Source organism: Rhipicephalus microplus, chromosome 7 (assembly GCF_043290135.1).
Source record: "Rhipicephalus microplus isolate Deutch F79 chromosome 7, USDA_Rmic, whole genome shotgun sequence".
In the NCBI taxonomy this organism is placed as follows: domain Eukaryota; kingdom Metazoa; phylum Arthropoda; class Arachnida; order Ixodida; family Ixodidae; genus Rhipicephalus; species Rhipicephalus microplus.
Window position 1 is genome coordinate 138306210 of NC_134706.1, and position 25004 is coordinate 138331213.

Sequence of the window (25004 nt, forward strand, 5' to 3'; positions counted from 1 at the left end):
ATGGGTTTGTCCTTTTTAGCTCGTCGTGGTTCGTGACCGCCTAGTTCGATGACTCACTCAGCCGGTGCGGACGGGTGGACAGATAGACAGATTAACATACAGACAGACGATGGATAGACGGACGGACGGACGAATGGACGTATGTTTTGCTCCACTCATCATCATTTACTCCTTGGATATGCTGTGATTTTTTTCAAAAGTTAATAATTCGATAGTTACTGAGCAATACTTGCTTATTACCCGACTTGGTCTAATAACAAAATATTCTTACGTGGTGCATATGACTTGGAATTCACGGCGACAATTAGTCTCACGTCGCGCGCATATTTGCTTATTTCACAAATGCTCGGCGCAACTTAGCTGAAGAGTCCTGCATAGGGCTGCATTACCAAACGTACGATTAATTTTGCCACCAGGTGCCGAGCAGCTGATACGCCACTTCCACGCCTACGGTGTTCCCATCGTGGTCACCACGAGCTCCATGCCACTCTTTTTCGGGACAAAGATCACGCTTCGCAGAGATCTCTTGTCGCTCTTCCACCATGCGACCATCTTGGGTAGGGATCCTGAGGTGAAACACGGCAAACCGAATCCAGACATTTTTTTCGTCACTGCGTCCAAGTTTGAAGACCATCCAGCACCGGAAAAGGTATCGTGTTCTAACAGCCACTTACTTGAAGCTATTAGCTAATCTTACGGGGCTTGAGAACACAGCTTTATAATGTATTCTGTTTACATCAATTTTAGTACACACACTGTACACATCACATAGTTATCAGTCTAACGTTTTGCTTTGTCTACTCCTAATTTAATTAAGTCGTCTTGATGTCTCATGTGCCTAATCAAACGTGAGACCTGACCTACAGCATCGGCACTTCACGTCGGCAAAAATGCAACATATCACGCGATCGCGGTTCCTCGTGATATTACCACTTGGCAAAATTTGTCATCTTTAGGTTGTAAGACGTCACCTAACGTGCCGTCACAAGATGTCGTGATTACGTAGCATCGTCACCTAATCAAAGGTGGGCAGATCAGGAAGGCTGTGGAAAACCAGGTGATTTGCATAAATCTTGCAATTACTCCGATTTCAGAGGGCGTGCTTATACCACGTAAGGAACAGAAAGCTTTCGGTGGAATGGATGATGAATATATCAACTACAAAAAGGACGATGGCTTTGACCTTCGAGCTCTCATAATCAGAATAAGAAAGGTTATTTTCCAACAAAATTATCGTGGGTCCGTCAGGCGAAAAGCTGCATCATACAACTTGAATGTGCCTGAAGGCCCTCACATGGCAGCAGTAAAATCAAAATTAGCATTCATAGATGTTTTCAGTATATATACAGGAAGAGAAAATCCACAGTTTTAATGGACTAGAAAAAAAGAACATATTGAATAACACTTACAAACATGACATTTATAAAAATACAAATCTAATGCACTTAACATAGGAAATGTCTTATTGCAGTGCTATACACAAAAACGGTGAAAGTTATAATATAAATAGGATGACTTGTATAAACATGGCTGTGATGCATAATGATATAATACAATGTTTATCGAAACAGTGACGGAGAAAGACATTAAAAAGAAGAAACATTAAAAAGTGTAAAAATTGTTTTCTTGCTTGTTTTATTAATTCTTGCAAAAGTGTTCTTGAATTTGTTGGCGCGTCAGAATATTTGAAATATAAATTCTTCCCTTTCCAACTTTATTTATCATCAAAGGTAGGCTATGCCTCAGAGATTGCATAAGGTAATTTGCGCGCCGGTATGGTGTGGACCACATGTCGTGGCTACGAGTGCGCGAGTCAGTACTTTTTATTCAAGCCGTGATGTAGATTTTAATAAGGATTTGTTATTGTCGGAACTGAAACTAAATTAATATACAAGTCGGTATTCATACAGACTTTTCACACGTAATATCTTGTGTTTTTGAAGAAGTGGTGCAGTGGAATAACAATTTAGGTATATTCGCTATTTGTCGAATCGCCCGTTTTTGAGGTTGAAGAAGTGCGCGAATTTCACCTTTTGTGGTGGTGGCCCACACAAGCGCACAATATATAACATGCCATTCCAACAGGGCGTAATATATTTGCAATTTTACCCTATCCGAAAGAAAAAAAAATGGCTACAGCTAGACAGCACACCAGCGGCAGATGACAGCGATTTTGCAAGTAGTTCCACGTGATGGGTCCAATTCATATCTTCTAAAAACGTAAAGTCTAATACTTTGTATTTCATCAGAATTTTAGTTGCCTTAGGTGAAGCCATGGAGTGATCTAGCGAGTTCTTTAAACGGCCGATAGCTGCGTGGGTCTCTTTTATTTATATATAATTGACCCTTTCTTGTGTGCTCTGAACAAGGTTCTGGTGTTTGAGGACTCTCCCGCTGGTGTGACGGCGGCCCAGGGTGCTTGAATGCAAGTTGTGATGGTTCCCGATCCTCGAATGAATCAAGCCAACCGGAGCCGGGCCACCCTCTGCATTGATTCGCTCGTGGACTTCAAACCAGATCTGTTTGTGCTGCCACATTTTCCGGAAGCTACTAAGAGAAGTGAGAATGAACCTGCCTTCCAGTTTTTGCAACTTAGACAAACAAGAAATAAGGCACACTGTGGAATGAAGGAGTTGTAAAACTACGCAGAAAATTAAGCATCTATCTCGCCTATGAAAGTGTTTGAATTTTCACGCCTACTTACGTTAAGAAAGGAAATGTGTTCTTAAATTAAAGTATGATACGTACTGCTCAAGTATCATTAGACCTATTAAAGGGCACTATAAAAAAACTAAAAAAAACAGTCTGTTAAGAAGTAAGCACTGCATCTGCATTTCAAAATGTTCAAAGATGACACGCTATAAATCTTTTACCTACTCGTCTCTTATAATTTGCCGCAACCACGAACAAGTGAACGTAGTATTTATTTTATTATTGACCATGATTTGTAAGTAGCAAATACTGTGTGATACGCACGCAGCTGCAGCCCCACTTGTTTGTATTGACATAAATTAAGCCCAACAATCTGCGAAAATTAGTTCCTGGCACACTTGAGCACTTTAACGTAGCCTTCTCATCATGCGCACTTTGCGAAGCTTATGGTCTATGCACACATATTCGTGACATCTTTCGCAGTGAAGTGCGTGATGTCTGTGGCTATGTAAGCGGTAGGGTATGCAAATACCAACGCAGTACTTCAGCTTGCGAATCAACCTTTATCATATGTGTTCTAAGCTGTGGTGGTGACGGAAAACATTTATGCCGCTATCCACTCAGAGGGCTGTGGAGGGAGCTTGTGAAAAGGAACCACCCCTCACAAACGCTAAAAGAGATAGTTGGTCTCAACCCTACGCGTATCGCTAACGGGAGTCCGGGATTTTCGGAGCCACCGCGGGAAAATGTACGTAACGCGTTACAAGTAAGCAATTGCTTAAATTGAATATATTTTCTCTTCATCTTGTGATTCAATTATCCGGAACATTAGAGTTTTCGAAAACAATTGGTTATATTACATTTGCTTGTAATTGATAACAATTAATCAATTATTTTTTGCACATTGAAGTTGTAACCAGTCTTGTATGGCATGTTCTCTTCCTAAAAAAGATGCACTCGCCATTATAAACATTTCTCCTAGAATTTTATAAAAATGCAAGGAGTTACACACTTAAGAAGAAGCATTTTTGGTCAACGTATACTGAGAGCAAATACCACATCAACCATCATTATTCATCGGAAGGAATCCGCTTTCACGTGATCTGTCTTGACAACCTGCAGGTCGGCCTCTGAAGAGAGGTCGCTGCTGCAGAATATACACTACACAGCAGCTGTCTCGCGGGCCTTGCAAACAAGAGCGTTGTAGAGACATTCGTGCTCTATATTATTGTGACGATGGAACGCGTTTATTTACGGAATTGAATGATTATGATAGGTACAGCTCAGAGCCAGAAACAGGAGACCAAGCTGCTCGTGAGCCAGATCCACTTCGACTTTGTCCTCTTCACGCGCCAACCTAAGGGTGTCATTTCCTCGTTCGCCGACGATGCCCACTGGGCGAGTCAGTAGGAAGGTTGACAGTGATACGGCTTGGGGTGCGTGACGTGTGTCAGCTGTGTCTTGCTAGAGTGCCGACGATTGCTTGTGACGCCGGAGATTACGTATGTAACGTCACTGACACGGTCAAGAACTACAAATGCTTTGCAGTAGCGGGCCTAGAACTTTTGGCACAAAGCACGTTTGCGGACAGGTGTCCACAGCCTCACCAGGTCACCTTTCTTGTGTACGAAACGGAGTGATGGTGGGCGTTGCACCGGGTCTTGGAGCGCTGTTTAGATGCAAGGATTCGGGGGCGTGTGATGCGATGGGCTTCTTCAGCACGGCATAGTGACTCGGCAACCGATGTTTACACATCTAACGTAAAAGGCAGAATGGTGCCGAGACAACTGCGAGGGGAGTGGGCGTATAGCAGAAAAAAGGGCGAGTACCCTATCGTCACGTGCTTCGTGGTGTTCTATGCGTATGTGATATAGGGCAGTGCTTCCTCCCAGTTCTCGTGCTTGACATGAACATAAATTGACGACATGTTTGTTAGCGTGTTATTGGTCCACTCTACGAGGTTATTAGTCTGTGGGTGATACGGGGTCACGAGGCGGAACTGGCTGGCAGACATTGATATCTTGCGTTTAACGTCCCAAAACCACCATATGATTATTAGAGACGCCGTAGTGGAGGGCTGCGGAAATTTTGACCACCTGGGGTTCTTTACCGTGCGCCCAAATAAGAGCACACGGGCCTACAACATTTCCGCCTCCATCGGAAGTGCAGCCGCCGCAGCCGGGATTTGATCCCGCGACCTGCGGGTCAGCAGCCGAGTACCTTAGCCGCTAGACCACCGCGGCGGGGCTGGCTGGCAGACAGGCACAGGATCTCTTCAACGACATCAGCGACGAACTGAAGTTCCCGGTCGCTAATGACGACTCGTGGCCATGGGGTAGAATTATAAGCTGAAGCGTAAACTGCGACACGTCAAAGGCTGTTGCAGCAGGCATTGCCGCAGTTTCTGCGTGGCGCGTCAGATGGTCGACGCACACGATGACTCATCGATTGGCACTGGCTGAACGTGGAAACAGACCTAGAAGGTCAACACAACAATCTCAAAGAGAGAGCGAGCACGTAGTATGGTATGGAGACGCTCTCCCTCACCAGAGGAGGATTGGCCACCCTGGTGCAGTATCCGGCCACTACCTTCCACATGCATACGTCGATTAACTCACGGTCCTCAGTCCCCGGCAGCTTCCAAGCAACTGACAATGGTGGTGGTCAGATCTGCAACGCAGCAGAGGGTGCTAAGATTCTCTGGATCTGGACAGGCTGCCATGGGAACCTGAACTTGGCAACGTTTAACGCTAGAACCTTATCTAGTGAGGGAAGTCTAGCTGTACTATTTGAAGAGCTAGGGGGTGTTAAATGGGATATAATAGGGCGCAGTGAGGTTGGGAGGACAGATGAGGCCTATACGGTGCTACAGAATGGGCACGTTCTTTGCTATCGGGGCTTGGCTGACAGAAGAGAACTGGGAGTGGGGTTCCTGATTCACAGACACATAGTTGGCAATACAGAGGAATACTATAGCAATAATGAAAGGGGGGTAGGTATCGTTATTAAACTGAATAAGAGATACAAGATGAACGTGGTACAGGCTTACGCGCCTACATACAGCAATGATGACGCTTCAGTTGAAAGCTTCTATGAAGACGTGGAATTGGCAATGAGTAAGGTAAAAACGCAGTATACTATACTGATCGGAGACTTTAATGCAAAGGTAGGGAAGAAGCAGACTGGAAACCAGGCAGTAGGAGATTATGGTATCGGTACTAAAAACACCAGAGGAGAGCTGCTAGTAGAATTCGCAGAACGCAATAATTTACGGATTTTGAATACCTTCTACCGAAAACGAGGAAACCGCAAGTGGACTTGGAGGAGCCCTAATGGCGAAAATAAGAACGAAATAGACTTTATGATGAGTGCACACCCAGGCATCGTGCAGGATTTGGAAGTGGTTGGCAAGGTACGTTGCAGTGACCATAGGATGGTACCATCTCGTATTCGCCTAGACATGAAGAAGGAACGACAGAACCTGATACGCAAGAAGCCCATATATGAGCTAGCACTGAGAGAGAAAGTACAGGAATTCAGAGCCTCGCTTCGGAACAGGTAATCGGCTCTTAGTGAGGAAACAAGCCTTAGCGTTGACGCAATAAATAATAATCTGACGAGTATCATTACGGAGTGTGCAGTGGAAGTTGGAGGCACGGTAGTTAGACAGGATATTGGCAAGCTTTCCCAGGAAACAAAGAATCTCATTAGGAAGTGTCAAATCATGAAAGTCTCATGTACAACAGACAAATTTGAACTGGCAGAGCTTTCGAAGTTGATTAATAGGCGTAAGTTATGCGATGTAAGATGGTATAACATGGAGAGAATGGAACATGCTCTGAAAAGTGGAGGAAGCGTCAAAGCAGTGAAAAGGAACCTTTGGATAGGCAAAAATTGGATGCATGCACTAAGGAATAAAGAAGGCAAAATAACTACCAATATGAATAGGATAGTCAAAATAGCGGAGGAGTATTACAGAGATCTGTACAGTAGCTGGGACAACCACGACCTTAATACTATAAAAACTAGTAGTAACCCAGATGACACCCCACCAGTAATGATAGAAGAAGTCAGAAGAGCTTTGGAGAGCAAGCAAAGAGGCAACGCTGCTGCTGATGATCAGGTAACTTCAGATCTGCTGAAAGATGGAGGACAGATTGAGTTATAAGAACTAGCGACCATGTTTACGAGGTGTCTCCTGACGGGAAGAGTGCCAGAGTCTTGCAAAAATGCTAACATCATCTTAATACATAGGAGATGACAAGAACTTGAAGAATTACAGGCCGATCAGCTTGCTCTCTGTAGTATACATGCTTTACAAAGGTAATTGCTAACAGAGGAAAGAAAACATTAGAATTTAATCAACCAAACGAACAAGCAGGATTTCGAACAGGCTACTCAACAGTCGACCATATTCATACTATCAATCAGGTAATAGAGAAATGCTCAGAATATAACCAACCACTATACATAACCTTCATAGATTACGAGAAGGCGTTTGATTCAGTAGAATTATCAGCCGTCATGTAGACACTGCGGAATCAGGGCGTCGACTTAATATATGTAAACATCCTGGAAGAAATACACAGGATCAACTGCTACCATAGCGCTTCATGAAGAAAGCAACAGAATACCAATCAAGAAGGGTGTAAGGCAGGGGGACACAATCTCCCCAATAGTATTTACCGCGTGCTTACAGGAGGTTTTCAGAAGCCTAGATTGGGAACAGTTAGGGATAAGAGTTAATGGAGAGTACCTTTGTAACCTGCGCTTCGCCGATGACATTGCATTGCCGAGTAACTCAGGGGACGAATTGCAACTCATGATTATGGAGTTAGACAAGGAGAGCTGAAAGGTGGGTCCTAAATTAATCTGCAGAAAACGAAAGTAATGTACAACAACCTAGGAAGGGGGCAGCGCTTCGAGACAGGCAACAGTGCACTTCAAGTTGTAAAAGACTATGTCTACTTAGGGCAGATAATAACCGCGGGGCCGAACCACGAGATTGAAGTAACTAAAAGAATAAGAATGCGGTAGAGCACATTTGGCAAGCACTCTCAAATTATGACGGGTAGATTGCCACTATCCCTCAAGAGGAAGGTATATAACAGCTGTATCTTGCTGGTACTTAACTACGGAGCGAAAACCTGGAGACTTAAAAAGAGGGTTCTGCTTAAATTGAGGACGACGCAGCGAGCAATGGAGAGAAAAATGGTAGGTGTAACCTTAAGAGACACGAAGAAAGCAGAGTGGATTAGGGAACAAACGGGGGTTAAGGATATCATAGTTGAAATCAAGAAGACAAAATGGACAGGGGCCGGTCATGTAGCGTGTAGACAGGATAACCGCTGGTCAGTAAGGGTAACTAACTGAATTCCCAGAGAAGGCAAGCGAGTTAGGTGGAGTCAGAAGGCTAGGTGGGCAGATGAGGTTAAGAAGTTTGCGGGTATAAATTGGCAGCAGCAAGCACAGGACCAGGTTAACTGGCGGAAAATGGGAGAGGCCTTTGTCCTGCAGTGGACATAGTCAAGCTGATGATGACGATGGTATGGAGAAGCCCAGGTGACGTAGTCGTGTTACACTTGCGACATTGACATTGTTCGCCACCGGCTACGTTTTTTGCCGTGTCGCGTCGCATCTCGAGCCAGTAAAACCTCGGCTGGTTGCGATGAAACGTTCTGACGAAGCCCATGTGTCCACTGGTTGCGTCGTCATGACCGAATCGAAAAATTTGGGACAGAGAGTGCGTGAAACTACCAGAAGCAGACGGGCGAATTGGTCGGAATAATTTTTTTTGTAAAGAACGGCGTCATGAACTAAAAAAGAGCTTGAATTGGTGGGGTAATTAGCGGAGGCAAACAGGTAATCAGCAACGATCCTCGTGGTGTGCTGCCTGGAAAGCCGTGATGTCAGGGAAGTGAGAGTCAATTGTGGTGAGAAAATGGTCAAAGTTGTCAGCTTGACAGTCGGTCGTTAATAGAGAAAGCTGTGAAAGGCAGTCAGCGTCTGCGTGGCGGTTACCGCTCATGTAGCAGACGATGAAATCAAATTATTGTAATCGTATGGCCTATCGTGCAAGTCGACCAGATTGGTTGTGTAGGCCTATCAACCAGCAAGTGGAGTGATGATCGACGGTGACTGAGAAGCGACGACCGTAGATGTAGGGGCGAAACTCGTGTACGGTGAAAACGAAGGCAAGGCGCCCCAGTTCGGTAACTATATAATTACGCTGCGCCTTGCTCAGGGACAGGATCGCATAGGCGACGGCATGTTCAGAATTGTTCTGGCGTTAAATTAGAATTGCGCCGAGACTAACTTCACTGGCAGCGGTGTGGATTTCCGCGGGATCAGAGGGATGGAAGTTGCGTAGTACTGGCCCGGAAGAGAGAACGAACTGTAGTTGCTTAAGCGCTGACTCATAATTTGGTGTCCTGTGGAAAGGGATGTCCTTGTGCAGCAAGTCTTTCAGTGGCTGGGCCTTTTCAGCGAAATTAGGCACAAAGCGGCGAAAATAAGAGCAGAGGCCAGAAAACTTCGCAGCTCCCGAAGAGACTGTGCCTGCTTGAACTTGCTAACGGCGTTAAATTTTTGCGGATCCAGCCTAACGCCAGCTTTGTCGACAAGTTGTCCTAAAACCAGTGTTTGACGTTCACTGAAACGACATTTTTTTTTTGAGTTAAGTGTCAAGGCAGGTTTATTCAAACATGTTAGAACAACGTCGAGGCGATGATTATGTTCCTCAAAAGTTCGTCCAAAAAACAACCACCTCATCCAGGTAACAGAAACAAATTTCCGATTTAAGGCCTCTCAAGACGGTATACAGATAGCGTTCAAAGTTGCCGGAGCATTACACAAGCTGAACGGCATAACATTAAATTCAAAGAGACCATCTGGCGTAAGAAAAGCCGTCTTTTTTTATCAGTTGAATCCACGGGAATTTGCCAATACTCGGATCGCAAGTCCACAGAAGAAAAATAGGAAGCTGAATGCAGGCTGTCAATGACGTCATCGATGCGATGGAGGGGATACAGGTCCTTCTTGGTTATAGAGTTGAGACGCCGATAATCAAGATGAAACCTCCAGGACCCGTCTTTCTTCTTTACCAAGATAACAGGCGCAGCCCAAAAACTAGACGATTCTTGAATTACACCAGTGGCTGGCAACTTGCCTAGTTGTTCAGCAATAACTTTGTGCTCGGACGAGGAAGCGCGATAAAGATTCTATCGGAGAGGATGAGCAGAGCCAGTATCTATCCAGTGACGAGCGCGCGTGGTCAGTATCTCAGCCTTATGTACCTTCTGTGCAAAAATTAAATGCTTTAGCATGTCTCGCCAGTAGTGCAACCAGGACTCTGCTCTTCTGCGAAAAAATGAAGTTGATGAACTTGCTAACCATTTTTGATTGATGATTGATTCGATTTGATATATGAGGTTTAACGTCCCAAAACCACCATATGGTTATGAGAGACGCCATGGTGGAGGGCTCCGGAAATTTTGACCGCCTGGGGTTCTTTAACGTGCACCCAAATCTGCGCACACGGGCCTACAACATTTCCGCCTCCATCGGAAATGCAGCCGCCGCAGCCGGGATTCGATCCCGCTACCTGCGGGTCAGCAACCGAGTACCTTAGCCACTAGACCACCACAGTGGGGCTTGCTAACCATTTTTGAGAATTTAGCTTCCATACCAGAAGTTTCATCGGATCCACCTTCGCATAATCCTTAAAGGCTCCAATGCAGGTACTGCTCTGCTTTTCATGCAGGACAAGGCGCATACCAGCCTGTAGTACAACCGACTCGGGTGAGCTGTTTATCTCCCATCATTGAGCCTTCTCGTCTGCGAGAGGTACTACGCAGAGTGGTACAAAGATGTTTTTCTTGACACAAGCTACTGGTGACGGCTCAATCACATTGTCACGTGAAGTCAAACTCGAGTTGGTTTCCGACGTGGTAACTTGTTTGCTGGCCGTAGACCACGACGCAGGCACAAGGGCATCTTTAGCTACAATGAGATCATTTTCTCACACTCAGGCTGCTGGGCGAGAGTAGACAACAGAACCTCCCTTGCTCCACAATCCACGGTCGCGCGACACTCTCGCAAAAAATCTATGCCAAGTATATATAACGTCAGGCCTTCAGTGAGCCAGTACTGTGAATTCCGCCTTGAGCGTTTTACCGGCTACACTAAAAGACACAGTGCAGACACCAACTTGACGCAAGAATGCGCCACTCACTGCCCAAAAAGTGGAAGGTTTGTCCCAATGAATCATAACCTTGCGGCCAAGTCGTTGCTTAAAAACTAAACTCATCACTGAAACACTCGCGCCAGTGTCTATCAATGTCACAATGGGAACGTCGTCAAAAAGTACATGAACCTTATTCTGAAGCATAGAAAACTGGTGGAGGCATACTTCGATTAAAATCTGTACGTCCAGCTACCTCACCTCCGTTGTCCGCGCTGGCTAGCTTCCCGGTGGTGGAGACGAAATCCGGGACCGGCACCGTGGAGATGGTGACCGAGGTGGACGCGTGGTGGGCGGCGTTAAGCAGCGCACGAACCCGGGCGAATCATTCCGGTTGATCGGCTGTATAGGCGTGCCGCGCATCAGTTGAGTTGGTGGGCAAGTAGGTGTAGTCAGGCCGTTGGCTTCGACGTGCAATCGTCGTGGGTAGCTGCGAGAATGCCGAATGTTAATTACTTTGCATTGGCATGATAGGGTGATATGTCCAAGAACATCGCACAGGTAGCAGACGGGACGTTCACGAAGCAAAGAGAACGTCGCTGGATGTTGAGGGTACGTGGCTCTCTGTTCCCACTGAGACACAAAAGGAGGTGGATGGCTGTTGTAGCTGTTACGACTGCGGGAAGCATAAGGCGGCTCTACATAAGAAGACGTTGGAGGTGGAGCCCTTAGTTGAAGGCAGCGGTTGGGATAGCAGCGCTCGTCAAAACTAGCAGCATTAATGCTTGTGGACGGTGTATCGCACGGTGGTTCTCGGGCGTTCACGGGTACATAACCGTGACGACGAAGTTCTTCGCGTACAATAAGGCGAATAGTTGAAGAATGGTCGCCAGGCAAGGAGTCTTGGCACACATCGGCAGTGGCGACGGTCGTGACATTGGCGTTTGAAATTCGAAGTGATGCGGTGAATCTTTGGGGCCTCGAACGTTCGCTAGTGCCTGATAACATCTGCCACAGAATCAAGACCTTCCTTGTGGGTAAGAAAGTGGTGGACGTCTTCCGCAATTCCTTTGAAAATGTGGCCCTCCTTGTCTTCTTCCGTCACGTTGGAATCCACACACTTGTACAGTCTTAGTACCTCTTCAATGTACGTTGTGCAAGTTTCACCACAAGTTTGAGCTCTCTGCGACAACATTTGCTCTGCGAGTTTCTTTTTCGTCACAGGTTCGCCAAAGCACTATTTGATCACCTCCGTGAGTTGAAACCATGTTTTCAAGGTGTGTTGTGATTCTCGAACCATACCAAATCACTGAATTCGAGAAATAGACCCACGTGGAACGACTGGCTGGCAGCATTCCAGCCATTGGCTCGGCTCGCCCATTGATAGTGGCTGAGCTATTCCTCAACATCATCGCCAGGTTTCCCTGTGAATGTGTGTGGCTCTCGGTAGTGGAAAGGCGGCGCTCTCGTGATTGAATGTTGGATGTCGCCGTTCAAGTTCGTCTCTTGAGGTAATGGTGGCAAGCCCGCCAGTCGACGGCTGCGGCGAAGCTCGCGCTCTTGTGGTTCCGTTGTTGGTAGACGGCTGCCCTCCGGTCTCGCTCTACAGTAGCTGGCTTACCCAGCACCTTCCACCACAACTGTGACGATGGAATACATTTATTTACACAATGAAACGGTTGCGAGAGGCACAGCTTAGATGATGATGATGTGTTTGGGATGATGATGCTCCTAGGATCATTGGCACCTACCCACTCAGGGGAACGGCCATGAGTCGGGCGCATCATACATACTGAATTTATGATTAATATTTAATAAGATCTAAAATAGTTTTGAGATGATTTTGTATGTAATGGTAAATATTGTCACGACGCAGACACAGCAGGAGTTCGATATAGAAGAGCTCACTTTAATTAAAAATGAAAGGCGCTCGTAAAGAGGACCGGGCAAGAGCTTCGTCTTCTTCTCTGGCTGTGCGAGCTCTCCTCTGCAGGTTGAATGCGGCATTTGCCTCCCTCCAGGAAGAGCGTCGACCCGATGCTCGGCTACAGAATACGCGGTGTATGTAGTTGACGTATTACGCAACTGGCTCACTGTAATATGGCTTCATCCGCACAACGTGTACGATTTCAGACTTTTGAGCTCGCGAGGAACTGTCAGGGATGACCTCATAATTCACGTCACTTAGGTGCCGTATAACATTGTAGGGACCAAAGTACTTCTTCAATAACTTTTCACAAAGGCCGCGTCGGCGAATAGGGCTCCAGACCCACACTTTCTCGCCTGGGTGATAAGTGACGTATCGGTGTCGCAGGTTATAACGTTGTGCGTCATAACTCTGCTGTCGGGCGATTCGCACGCGTGCTAGCTGCCGTGCCTCTTCAGCTCGTTGGGTAAAGGCTTGAACATCCGTGTCTGTATCCTCGCAGTCGTGCAGCAGCATGGCATCAAGCATTGTCGTCACTTTACGGCCATAAAGAAGACTAAATGGCGTGCTCCGCGTAGTTTCCTGCTGCGCCGTATTATAAGCAAACGTCACGTATGGTAGAACGTCATCCCAATTTTTATGATCCACGTCGATGTACATACTAAGCATATCAGCAATTGTCTTGTTGAGGCGTTCTGTTAACCCGTTGGTTTGTGGGTGGTAGGAGGTAGTTTTTCGATGCGCTGTTCCACTCAACTCAAGCACTGACTTGAGGAGCATGGCCGTGAAAGCGGTACCTCTGTCTGTTATTATAATTCTAGGAGCACCATGCCTCAGAACGATATTTTCAATGAAAAATCGTGCCGCTTCTACTGCGGTTCCACTTGATAAAGCCTTTGTTTCTGCGTAACGAGTAAGATAGTCCGTAGCGACAATTACCCACTTATTTCCAGTATGCGAAGTCGGAAATGGTCCAAGGAGATCCATTCCGATTTGTGCAAAAGGCATGGTGGGCACTTGAACTGGTTGCAACAATCCGGCTGGTTTTAAAGGTGGCGACTTTCGTCGTTGACAATCGAGACACGTGCGGACGTAATGATTTACAGTGCCTGGAAGCTTCGGCCAGTAGTACTTTTGTTGGATTCTGGCCAATGTGCGCGTGTATCCGAGGTGGCCGGAAGTTGGCTCATCGTGGCAAGCGCTCAGGATCTCATCGCGAATGGATGTCGGGACGACAAGTAAGTGGGCATTTCCGCTGGGGGCAAAGTTCTTCTTGTATAGGACACCACTGCGCAAGCAGAATGATGGCAGGCTCCTTGCAAATATCTTGGGAACGCTTGTAGACTGGCCGTTAAGAAAATTAATAAGAGGGAGCAACTCACTGTCTTCTTTCTGCTTAGACGAAATGGTGACCGTCTCGACCACTCCTAAAAATGCCATGTCATCATCTTCTGAGACATCATCTTGCTTTATAGGCGACCTGGATAAGCAATCAGCATCAGAGTGCTGTCGTCCCGACTTATAGACGACCGTCATATCGAATTCTTGTAGGCGCAAGCTCCAGCGTGCTAGCCGACCGGATGGGTCCTTCAAGTTGGTCAGCCAGCAAAGTGAGTGGTGGTCGCTGACTACGTGGAAGGGACGGCCGTAGAGGTATGGGCGAAACTTCAGAACTGCCCATACTACAGCAAGACATTCCTTTTCCGTTGTGGAATAATGGGACTCGGCACGGGAAAGCGTCCTACTTGCATATGCAATCACTCTCTCGGCTGAGTCTTGCCACTGGACGAGTACAGCGCCTAAACCTACGTTGCTGGCATCAGTGTGGATCATGGTTGGAGCGTCCTCGTCAAAGTGAGCAAGCACAGGGGGTGTCTGCAGGCGCTGTCGTAGACCGTCAAATGCTGCTTGTTCCTCTTCGCCCCATAAAAATGGAACATCGTCTCTCGTTATGCGTGTTAAGGGCGACGCTATGTGCGAGAAATTGGCGATAAATCTGCGGTAGTAGGCGCAAAGGCCAAGAAAACGTCTTACGGCCTTCTTTTCTGTTGGCACCGGAAATTTTCGGACGGCGTCGATCTTGTCGGGGTCCGGACGAACACCTTCATGGCTCACCACATGTCCTAAGAATCGGAGTTCCTTGAAACCGAAATGACATTTCTCAGGTTTCAGCGATAAGCCAGCGGACCGTATTGCTCGAAATACTAATAGCAGCCGTCTTAGATGTTCCTCGAATGTTGGTGAGAAAACAATGACGTCGTCGAGGTATACCAGACACGTCTGCCACTTAAGGCCTGATAGGACGGTATCCATCAGTCTCTGAAATGTTGCTGGGGCTGAGCACAATCCGAAGGGCAAGACTTTAAACTCGTAAAGCCCGTCAGGCGTAACAAAAGCAGTCTTTTCTCTGTCCCGCTCATCGACCTCGATTTGCCAATAACCGCTTTTCAGGTCCATCGACGAGAAGAAGCGTGCATGCCTCAGCCTGTCAAGTGAATCGTCAATACGCGGTAGTGGATATACGTCTTTCTTTGTCACGCGGTTCAGCTTGCGGTAGTCCACACAGAAGCGTAAGCTGCCGTCTTTCTTCTTAACTAGCACTACCGGTGATGCCCAAGGGCTTTTTGACGGCTGAATGATGTCATCATTGAGCATTTTCTGGACTTGTTCTTGGATTGCTTCGCGTTCTTTCGGTGCCACGCGGTATGGGTTTTGTCGAATTGGTCTTGCCGTCTCTTCCGTTATAATTCGGTGCTTTGTCAGTGGCGTTTGATTTACTCTCGAGGTTGACGAAAAACAATCTTCAAACTGGCCGAGAATATCTAGAAGACTCTGCCTCTGCGCTGGCGATAAATCTGTGCTCACGTCGACAGGCAGTGGTGTTGAAGCGGCCAGCGTCTCTGCCTGTTGTACTGCGAAGCACTCGCGGAATTCTACAATTTCTTCGAAGTATGCAACTGTGGTACCCTCTGCAATGTGTCGACGCTCGTTGCTGAAGTTTGTCAACAGGACCTCTGCTTGCCCAGACACTACACTGACGAGACTTCTGGCAATAGCGATTCCTCGAGAGAGTAAAAGCGTCGATATTTGTTCCGCGACACCTTCTCCACTATGCTGCGTGTTACACGTGACAGAGACGAGGCGGCATGACAACGGTGGCATGGTCACGTCGTCAATCACGCGCATGGGCTTGCGCTGCAGCGCTGCGCAATGGTCCGCTGAGAAGGTCAGTACACCGTCCGGTATATTTATAATGGCACCGTACTCTCGCAGGAAATCCATACCCAAGATGACCTGTTTACAACACTCAGAAAGAATAATGAAGGTTGCCACGAATGATGAATCCCCGATCTTGATTCGTGCGGTGCACTTTCCGGTAGGTGTCAGCAGCTGGCCTCCGGCTCCTCGAATTCGCGGCCCCGTCCATTCCATTTTTACCTTCTTGAGGTGGTCGGCCAGATTCGCACTCATTATTGAAAAGTCCGCACCAGTGTCGACCAGTGCGGTCACGTCGTGACCGTCAATTGAAAGTGTAATGTCGGCGGTGACAATCTCGTCTTTCGTCGGTTCATTCGAAATGTGTGGCACTTCATGCGGCGGCAATGGGGGATTTTCAAATCTTCGGCAATTCGCAACCTTCCCCCCTAAGGTCGCTGCTTTAGTTTCCCCGGCGTGGACTGGGAGACCTTCCTCTCGCCATGTCCGTGGTGCTACTTCTATTAGATCGGGGAAAATGACCTGGGGAGGGCGAGCGTGACCGGAACCCAGGAGAAACGTCTCGCGGGATCGTCGCGCTCGTTTCAACGTTGCGTCTTCCGTCGAAATAGCGCCGAGGGGTAGTGGACGGAAATCCTTGATACCCGGCAACGCGATGAGGACAATACCGCACGATGTGGCCTGCTTCCCCACAATGGAAGCACAGGGGCCTGTAGTCAGGGGTACGCCATATGTCGGTTTTGCGGAGTGGAGGTCGCATCGGCGTCGACATTTCCCTGTAGTACCAAGGCACTGTCGGCGGCTGTTGCTGGTGGTACTGTTGAGGTGGCGGCACGTTAGATCTAGGCTGTCGACGGAGAATATCTGCATATGTTGGCCTAACTATTTCAGTGTTCGGCTCGGGAAGTGAAAGCGCTTGCCTTATTTCTTGGCGAACAACTTCTGTGACCGACGCAATCGCGCAGTCATTCGGTGTGGCGGCGAGCTTCTTCACCTCTTCTTGCACAATTTCGCGTATCAGGTCACGCAATGAACGCTCGTCAGGAGTAACCATGGTCACGGCGGTTGCGCTGATTTGTCCGCTGTTGTTTGGACGGTCGTACTGGCGGTACCGTAGCTGTAGTGCGCGTTCTATGGCGGTCGCCTCCTTCGAAAATTCGTCGACGTTTGAAGGTGGGTTCCGTACGAGACCAGCAAACAGCTGCTCTTTAACACCACGCATGAGGTGGCTGATCTTTCTGTTCTCGGACATGTCGGGATCGGCTCGATGAAAGAGACGAGCCATGTCCTCAACAAACATAGCAACAGACTCGTTGGGCTTTTGAATCCGTGATTCAAGGAGTCGTTGTGCATGCTCCCGCCTTTCGGTGTTTGCGAAGGTGTCCAGGAACTTCCGCCGGAACTCGTCCCACGTTGACCACACGCGATTCGTGAACCACGTGCGAGCCCCGTCTTGAAGAGGGAAATACACGTACCCCAACTTCTGTGCGGCGTTCCACCCGTTAACGTTGGCTGTGTGCTCGAACTCCTCAAGCCAGTCATCTGCGTCCTCATATGAGTTGCCATGGAAGTCCACAGGAGTTTTAGGGGTGAAAACAGTCACCTGTGTCGTGCTTGGGCTCGTCATGGTGGGGCAACTGCTTCCCGGCGCGGTCATGTTTTCCGTCCAAGGACCGAACTCTGGGCTCAGGCCTAACAGGCGGCGGCTGGCGCGGTGAACGGGTGTTTCGACGAGCGGAAGTCTTTGTGGACTAGATCCCGGGCTGTTGGAAGGTGTCCTGGACATGTACCCAGCGCCTCCACCAGTGTCACGACGCAGACACAGCAGGAGTTCGATATAGAAGAGCTCACTTTAATTAAAAATGAAAGGCGCTCGTAAAGAGGACCGGGCAAGAGCTTCGTCTTCTTCTCTGGCTGTGCGAGCTCTCCTCTGCAGGTTGAATGCGGCAATATAAACAATTGTAATTTTAAGTCGAACTATTGTGTGCAATCTTCCAAATACTGAACATCTTTTGACTAGGAATGCTGAATAAAGAATTTTTAGTGGTTGATACACCTACCAAATCTATTCGAGTCACATATAAACTTTTCGACAGCTTTGAAAATATTCCTGTCCGAGTGCCTCACCGCCAAGGCTCCAAATGATAGCAGAACGGCCGACGTAACCAATAGACCACTATGCCGCAATGTAATTTCGATACGTTTTCTGTGTAACGAAAATCGTCGGCAGCTCAACAAGAAGTATTCGATAGTTTCTAATTCGTTGAAATATTAGCAATAAAGGAAGACCACCAAACCCGCTCTGTGCATGTAAAAGTTTAGATTTAAAATTCTACAACGCACTCTGGTTATTGAAACTTCAGCTTGTCTTGTTGCCCACCATTTCCTACTCCAAGGAAAGTGTAGGTGCAGAAAGTCTGGTGATGAATAGAGACTTTGAGTAAACACAGATAATGCACTCTTTCTGAACCTTGCCGCAGCAACAAACGCCATAACAGGGAGGAGAGTGATAACTGAACCTGTCAGAGAAGCTTTCGCCAGAGAGTCCGTAACTTTATTGAGTAGAATTCCTTTGTGTCCCAGCACCCAAATTAATCGCAGGCTTCGCAAATGATAAGGAACAACTAATCGCAATAATCTTAGAATAACCAAATCTGTTGCACAGCTTAGAGACAGAAAAAAGAGAGGGAGATGCTCGTGAGCCAGACCCGCTTCGACCTTATCCTCTTCATGCGCCCATCGAGGTGTGCCAATATCTCTATTGATTCATCATTCCAACCGTTTGCCGCTCACTTTCACTGTGCACATTTCTTGCCAGTTCTATAGTTTTAACAACTCTATGTATTTGAGCAGCCTTAAGAACTAGAAAGTTTAGGTCCCTTTACAGTCATCATACCGATTGCTCCCATTTTTTGTCCCATGTACTGGCGCCCTTTGGCCACCACCTGGTATTCGCGCCAATAAACACTATAAAAAAATGACACCGCTCTGTAGCCTCACTGTAGCGAACCTACTCCTGCCAGAAAGGGAGGGAGGGTCTCTCCAGAGCCTCCTGTTTCGCCTTTTCTTTGGCGTTAGCTGCAACGCTTTACCTGAGTGCCAGCAACGTCGAAGCGCGACGATCCATAGACAGCATAAGAACTGGCATGGTAGCACTGCTCAACGAGTAGCATGCGAGGTGTTTCCACGTTACAACAGCATCTTTCACTACAGGGCGCATGTACTTTCTTAGAGAGTGCTCAGTGTAGCCCCGCCGCGGTGGTCTGGTGGCTAAGGTACTCGGCTGCTGACCTGCAGGTCACGGGTTCGTATCCCGGCTGTGGCGGCTGCATTTCCGATGGAGGCGGAGATGTTGTAGGCCCGTGTGCTCAGATTTGGGTGCACGTTAAAGAACCCCAGGTGGTCGAAATTTCCGGAGCCCTCCACTACGGCGTCTCTCATAATGATACGAAGGTTTTAGGACGCTAAACCCCACATATCAATCAAATCATTCATCAGTGTTCAGTGTAGCCACTTACGTTGTAACAAGGAAGCATGGAGGAGTCCTCGATAGCAACCCATTTGAAAGTTAAAAACGTGTAACCCTATATATCATAAGCCACAGTAAGCCTGCCAACCTTTTCGCAAGCCTCCAGCTTACTCTGTATCATGGAAGGCACATGCAGGCTGTTGTAGTTTGAGCGAACTTGTGTTAATGTGCTACAACGTTAAAATGTTCAAGGAAAGTGACTCAAAATTGACTGATTACAATTAATCGATGGCAATTTCAGCTGCTTCGTTTTCTTAAAGACTCACATGAGTCGGAGCCTACACGGTGGTAAGATGGGCCAATGATAATAACCCATGCCTCTGGATCTGCTGCGGTCAGTGCAGCGGTGATCTCCGCTCATGTTATGTCAGGGGCACGGATAATAAGACCCTTAACTTTAGTAGTTCAGTGAATGGCGGCCGCCGTGTACCAACTTTCTCCATTGGGCAACCTGCATCCACGTAGAAGTCGCCTCGTTTATGACCATGTTGTTGACACATAGCCTCAGCTCACAAAAGACAGCGACCATCAAAGGTGTATCCGGTCGTATTTGGACGGCAGAGTCGCACCTAGTTTATGAGGGAATACGTGCTTGAGGACTTTATAGCACTAATGATTTTTAGCAATATTGCTTCATATTATATACACAGATAACACACTTGTCGGACCTATAGGCAAAGGTGAGTGGTAGGTTCGGTGTCAAAGAATGTCCAGAGAAAATTAGCACAGCAGCGAATAGAAAAGAAAGGAGCAGCGGTTCTAGCATTTGAAAAAAACAACACTGTGAATTTTGATTTCTCAGATATACAGAAAGCAATTCATTTAACAAAGACCTAACATACATTGGAGAACCGAAGAACAATGTATGGGCAACATACAGATATATGCTAAAAATACACATAAATGTTCAAGAAATTGTGCTGTATGAATATCTATCCAACTTTGAAGAGCAGACTGGATATTTATTTTAAACAGAAAAATAGAATGCAGAGGCACGCATCCCCGTAATGTAAATGATAGTTGAAGAGCAAACGTGCGCTGAGACGCACATTAGCTCCATATTTCATTCGAATTGTAGGTATCTGTAACTTCGGAAGAATAACCTTATAATTCAACAGCCCGAGCACCGCGGAAAGTACGAATGTGTAGAAGCGTGTTAGTAATGTTTAAATACCCAAAGAAAAATGGCCCTAGATGGAAAGTTTAAATAACCTAATGTCTTGACTTCTTTTCTCAAAGAGCACATCTGGTACAGCCTGTTGTCCCTCTGTTAGACCTTTCTTCCCCCTTTTCTTCTGTTTGCCCGCTGAAATAGACTTGCAAATATGGTGCTGCGTTTTTTTTTTGTCCTGAAGCCTTATATATGAACTGCAAACGTGCCTCCAATACTTTTGTAAAACATCACTAATGTAGGACGTATCTGCGTGTTTTAAATTCTACATGCCATGGGATTGCAATTATCTTGCATAAGCTATTACCAATAACTTCGTTAGTGCTGAATTTTTCTCTCCCACAACGTTCGTCTTGTTATTGCAAATTTTTGCTGCAGATAATACATGCAGAGTAATCCTATTTGTGTGTTTTTAATTGATTTATGGCGCAGGTCCCAGCCTTTCGGAGAACACTGGCGGCATGGAAGCAACAGCAACAGCGTGTGCATTCAACCAGTGTCTCATGTCATTTTCGACTTAGACGGCCTTCTTTTAGGTGAGACAGGAGCACACCTATGACGTAAACTTCAATACAACTAGGAATGTTCCTAACAAAGTTTATACCGCGCGGTGTCATGTCAAGATGACGTCACCAACGGTTACCCGAGTAAGGCGATTTGTCAGAAGAGGTCAGATTTGGTAACTAGTCATGTATGTGCGTGCGCGTGAGTGTTCCTGTGTGCGTCGCTGTTTTCGTAGGCAACGTATTTCAAATATACAGCATCGAATGAGACCGCATCCGTCAGCTGAAGCTGCGGAGGACGTCACCTAGAAGAGTACGCGTACTTTGCGACATGATACATGTACCAGCTTCGTGCCCTTATCGATACCTTATTTTCTTGGTAATTAAGCACTTGCGGCTATAGACATTTTCACAGACAGCCACCGCAGCCCTTTCTGGGCTGCGTTAACTAGGAGTGACCCCAATAAGGGCACTGCCGAGGCTGTAACAGTACTTGTACTCCCACGTGCAATCCAGCGTACAAGTGTTCTTTTTTTCCTCCTGTGAAAAAGGTATATACAGTGCCACAGTGGCAAGCGTTGCCAACAATCACCGCGCTGTCGTTTGTTGCCATACATTCACGCACCCTTTTCGGCACCACCGGAAGACTCGGAGAAGCTGTACAGTGCTGCTGCGGAGGCAGTGGTGTCGCGCTATTCCAAAGAGTTCACCTGGGACCTCAAGAAGCGGCTGCTAGGAAGCACTGCGGCCGACGCGGCACGCGTGGTAGTCGAGGCCCTCGCTCTGCCCCTGACGCCGGACGAGTACATGGCAGCGGTGGATCGTATATTCAAGAAGGCGGTCCCCGACGCACAGCTGATGCCCGGTAAGCACGGATGGGCCATGTTGTGGCACGACAATTGACACGCAGCATATACTCTTGCGAATAGAGAGTAAACATAAGATGCAATGGACGTTGCATAAGAGATGCCCGGACATGGGCACCCCTCTTTCTTTTTATCACAACACTTACTAGGATGCTCTATGGTGCCTCACATTTTAGAATAACGGAGAGCTGAGCTAGTTGGTACGTATTCAGTTATAGTTTGCGGTTAACGTGATAGCGGTGGTTAAGGGAATGGCGTTACGGTGCAGCAAACGTTTAATGGGGACAGCATCTTATAGTTTAGCGGGATAGCGTTTACGTGGTTTATGAACCCCAGCTGGGACGACGGCGCCACCTATTGGATTGTTAATGAGTTAGACAGTGAAAAGAAAAAGAAAACGATAATGATTGCCTATGCCACCTTGAGAAGTACTGTTGTAAGTTTATTTTACTAAAATAAAAGCAAATAAATATGAACTGCGCACCTAACGCAAAAGAAATTGTGTTGGTGATCAGTTGACATCGATATTGTAGTTAGGCCTAGACACGTTCGAAATGGGAAGCTATCTAAAAAATTACGCCAACATATCCGTAATACTCAGCCGTTGAAGCTAACCGAAGGCAAGCGAAGCCACTTTAAACAGTCGTTTGCTGCGAACAAGGTGAATCTTTCAACATCTACGACAAAATCACTTCGAAGTGGGCGTCCGAGAGTGCCGCCACGTTTACGTACATTACTTACACCTATGCTACCACGGTAACGGTAAATCCGAAAAATAGCGCGCGTAGGGTAAGTGGTACGGGTAACGTACGTATCTGCGCATGCGCTCTTCGATTCCGGTATCACTGTACGCCCGGTATCCTGGTAAGTCTGGTATACTATAACTGTCTATTCTAAAAGAAAAAGGGCGTGCAAAGAAGGACTCAAGAAGGCCAACACACCACCAACGCCTCAAATTTTAGATCGCTAGCCTGTGAGATGTTTACGTTATCCTCACACGAGTCATAACTTGGAGAACGAATGTTGTGTGGAGAATGGCAATTATATAGCACTTTATACGTGGTTTGTAGGTGCCGAAAGGCTGGTGCGCAACTTACACACGCATGCTGTGCCCATGGCCATCGCGACCAGCTCTAAGCCGGATACCTTCAACATGAAGATGACGCACCACAGCGAGCTGCTGCCTTTCATCACGTGGTCTGCGGGGGTGGAAACCCGGAAGTTAAGCACAGAAAACCACACCCAGATATCTTCATCGTCGCTGTGTCTAAGTTCGACGAGAAACCACCATCGCAGAAGGTAACAGAACCACAAACGTTTGGCAGATACATATCCTGCGAAAAGTGTATCATTTTAATAAATAGACTCCCCGTGGCGTGCACCTTAGCGAGCTGCCTTGCGGCTCTCAGTTTCTCACGTCGTCGCTGCGAGAAACTATTTCACCTTCTCAGTCCTTGTTACTGCAAGAAACTAGGTCCTGCAGCACGCGCAGTAACTGCAGAACTAGACGCTAAGGGGGAAGGTATCCTAGATTCCCACATAGGGGGGGGGGAGGGAAGAAAATTTCACAGAGAATGAATACTAGACTTCCCACCTATAAATAAAACTCCGTTGTAGGATGCCTGCAATTCAAAATAGAAGTTTTACGTCTTGTGTTATTTTTCAACAATCTGGTAACATTATTATATGGCCTTCCTGTTGGCTGGTTCAGATTTTTTAACACTATGTTGTTTTATGCTTGGATCTACCACGGCTCCATTGACGTATTTCCGTCCCGAACATGACGCTGTAAAATGCATTCGAACCAATTGCAAAGGAAAAAAAAACAAATGGTGTTGAAGCAGTGACCTTTCACTCCTCAGCGCGCGACACAAGGACTAGAACGCAACCTACAAGAACATAACGCGCACGTTGCTTGGCTGTTAACGGCCTCCTATTTATATACTTCATATACTGTTAGTGGTCCTTAGAGCTCAGTCACCTCAGCGCGCTTTTGTGATCAGTAGCGAGATGGCGCAAGGGTCGTGCGTTGGGCGTGCACTCTGTAAAGGCTTCGGGCCACCTCAGGTGTTGCGATGCGAGCGCACCTCCACGTGGTGAAGTTCGTATAAATATTCTCAGGCGTGGTAGCTCACTCGCGCGTGCGCCTATCTCAGGACTCGGGTGCTTCATACCTCTTTTGCTTCCACCGCAAGCTTGCTTTGAAGCTACGGTGGTGAAAGAGAGCACGAAAGTCGCTTCACTCGCTGCCGCAGCCGCGTAAGACAAAGGAGCGCGCTGCGCATACACAAAGTAAGAATTGACATTTCGTGCTTGTACAGGTGTTTACTTGCGTGTTATTTCCGTGTGTCTTTCTGTGTGAGGAGCGTGCTTCAAGTATCGAGCTGGGACAGTTGTGTGTCCGCGCTCGCCCTGTGTGTGATCATTTCGTGTGTGCTTTCTGCTTGAGGTGCGCCCAGCAGGTTTCGTGCTGCTTGGTGACATTGCTTCGCATGACATTGCAACCTGCTGTTGTGGCATCCATTCCTTCGCCCTTGTTGCGAAACAACGCACAATAATCGCTTTGGGAAGATGCGTTTCACTTTCATGTTATATCGATCCCCAAAGAGAAAGCGCAGATACGTTTTCAACAGATTTGAAAAACACTAAACGTGCAATATGGCGGTACACACCATGTTCATGCAGGTACTCGTGTTTGAAGACGCGGTGAAGGGTGTCACCGCAGCCCTTGCTGCCGGTATGCAGGTCGTCATGGTTCCTAATCCTCGCATCGATAAAGAACACTGGCGTCAGGCCACTACCTGCATCTCTTCGCTTCTTGATTTCAAGCCAGAGCTCTTTGGTCTTCCACCTTTCGACACTCCTGCGCAGGACCCGAAAGATCTTGAGCCAACGTCTAGCCGACCCTCCTCGGTGCATCGCTCCTCGTCCGGCGTGAGCCTTCCAACAAAAGTGTGA

General features: G+C 47.2%; 1 pseudogene; it reads left to right on the forward strand.

Moving 5' to 3' along the window:
- LOC142767885 (uncharacterized) lies at positions 1 to 25004 on the forward strand (annotated as a pseudogene).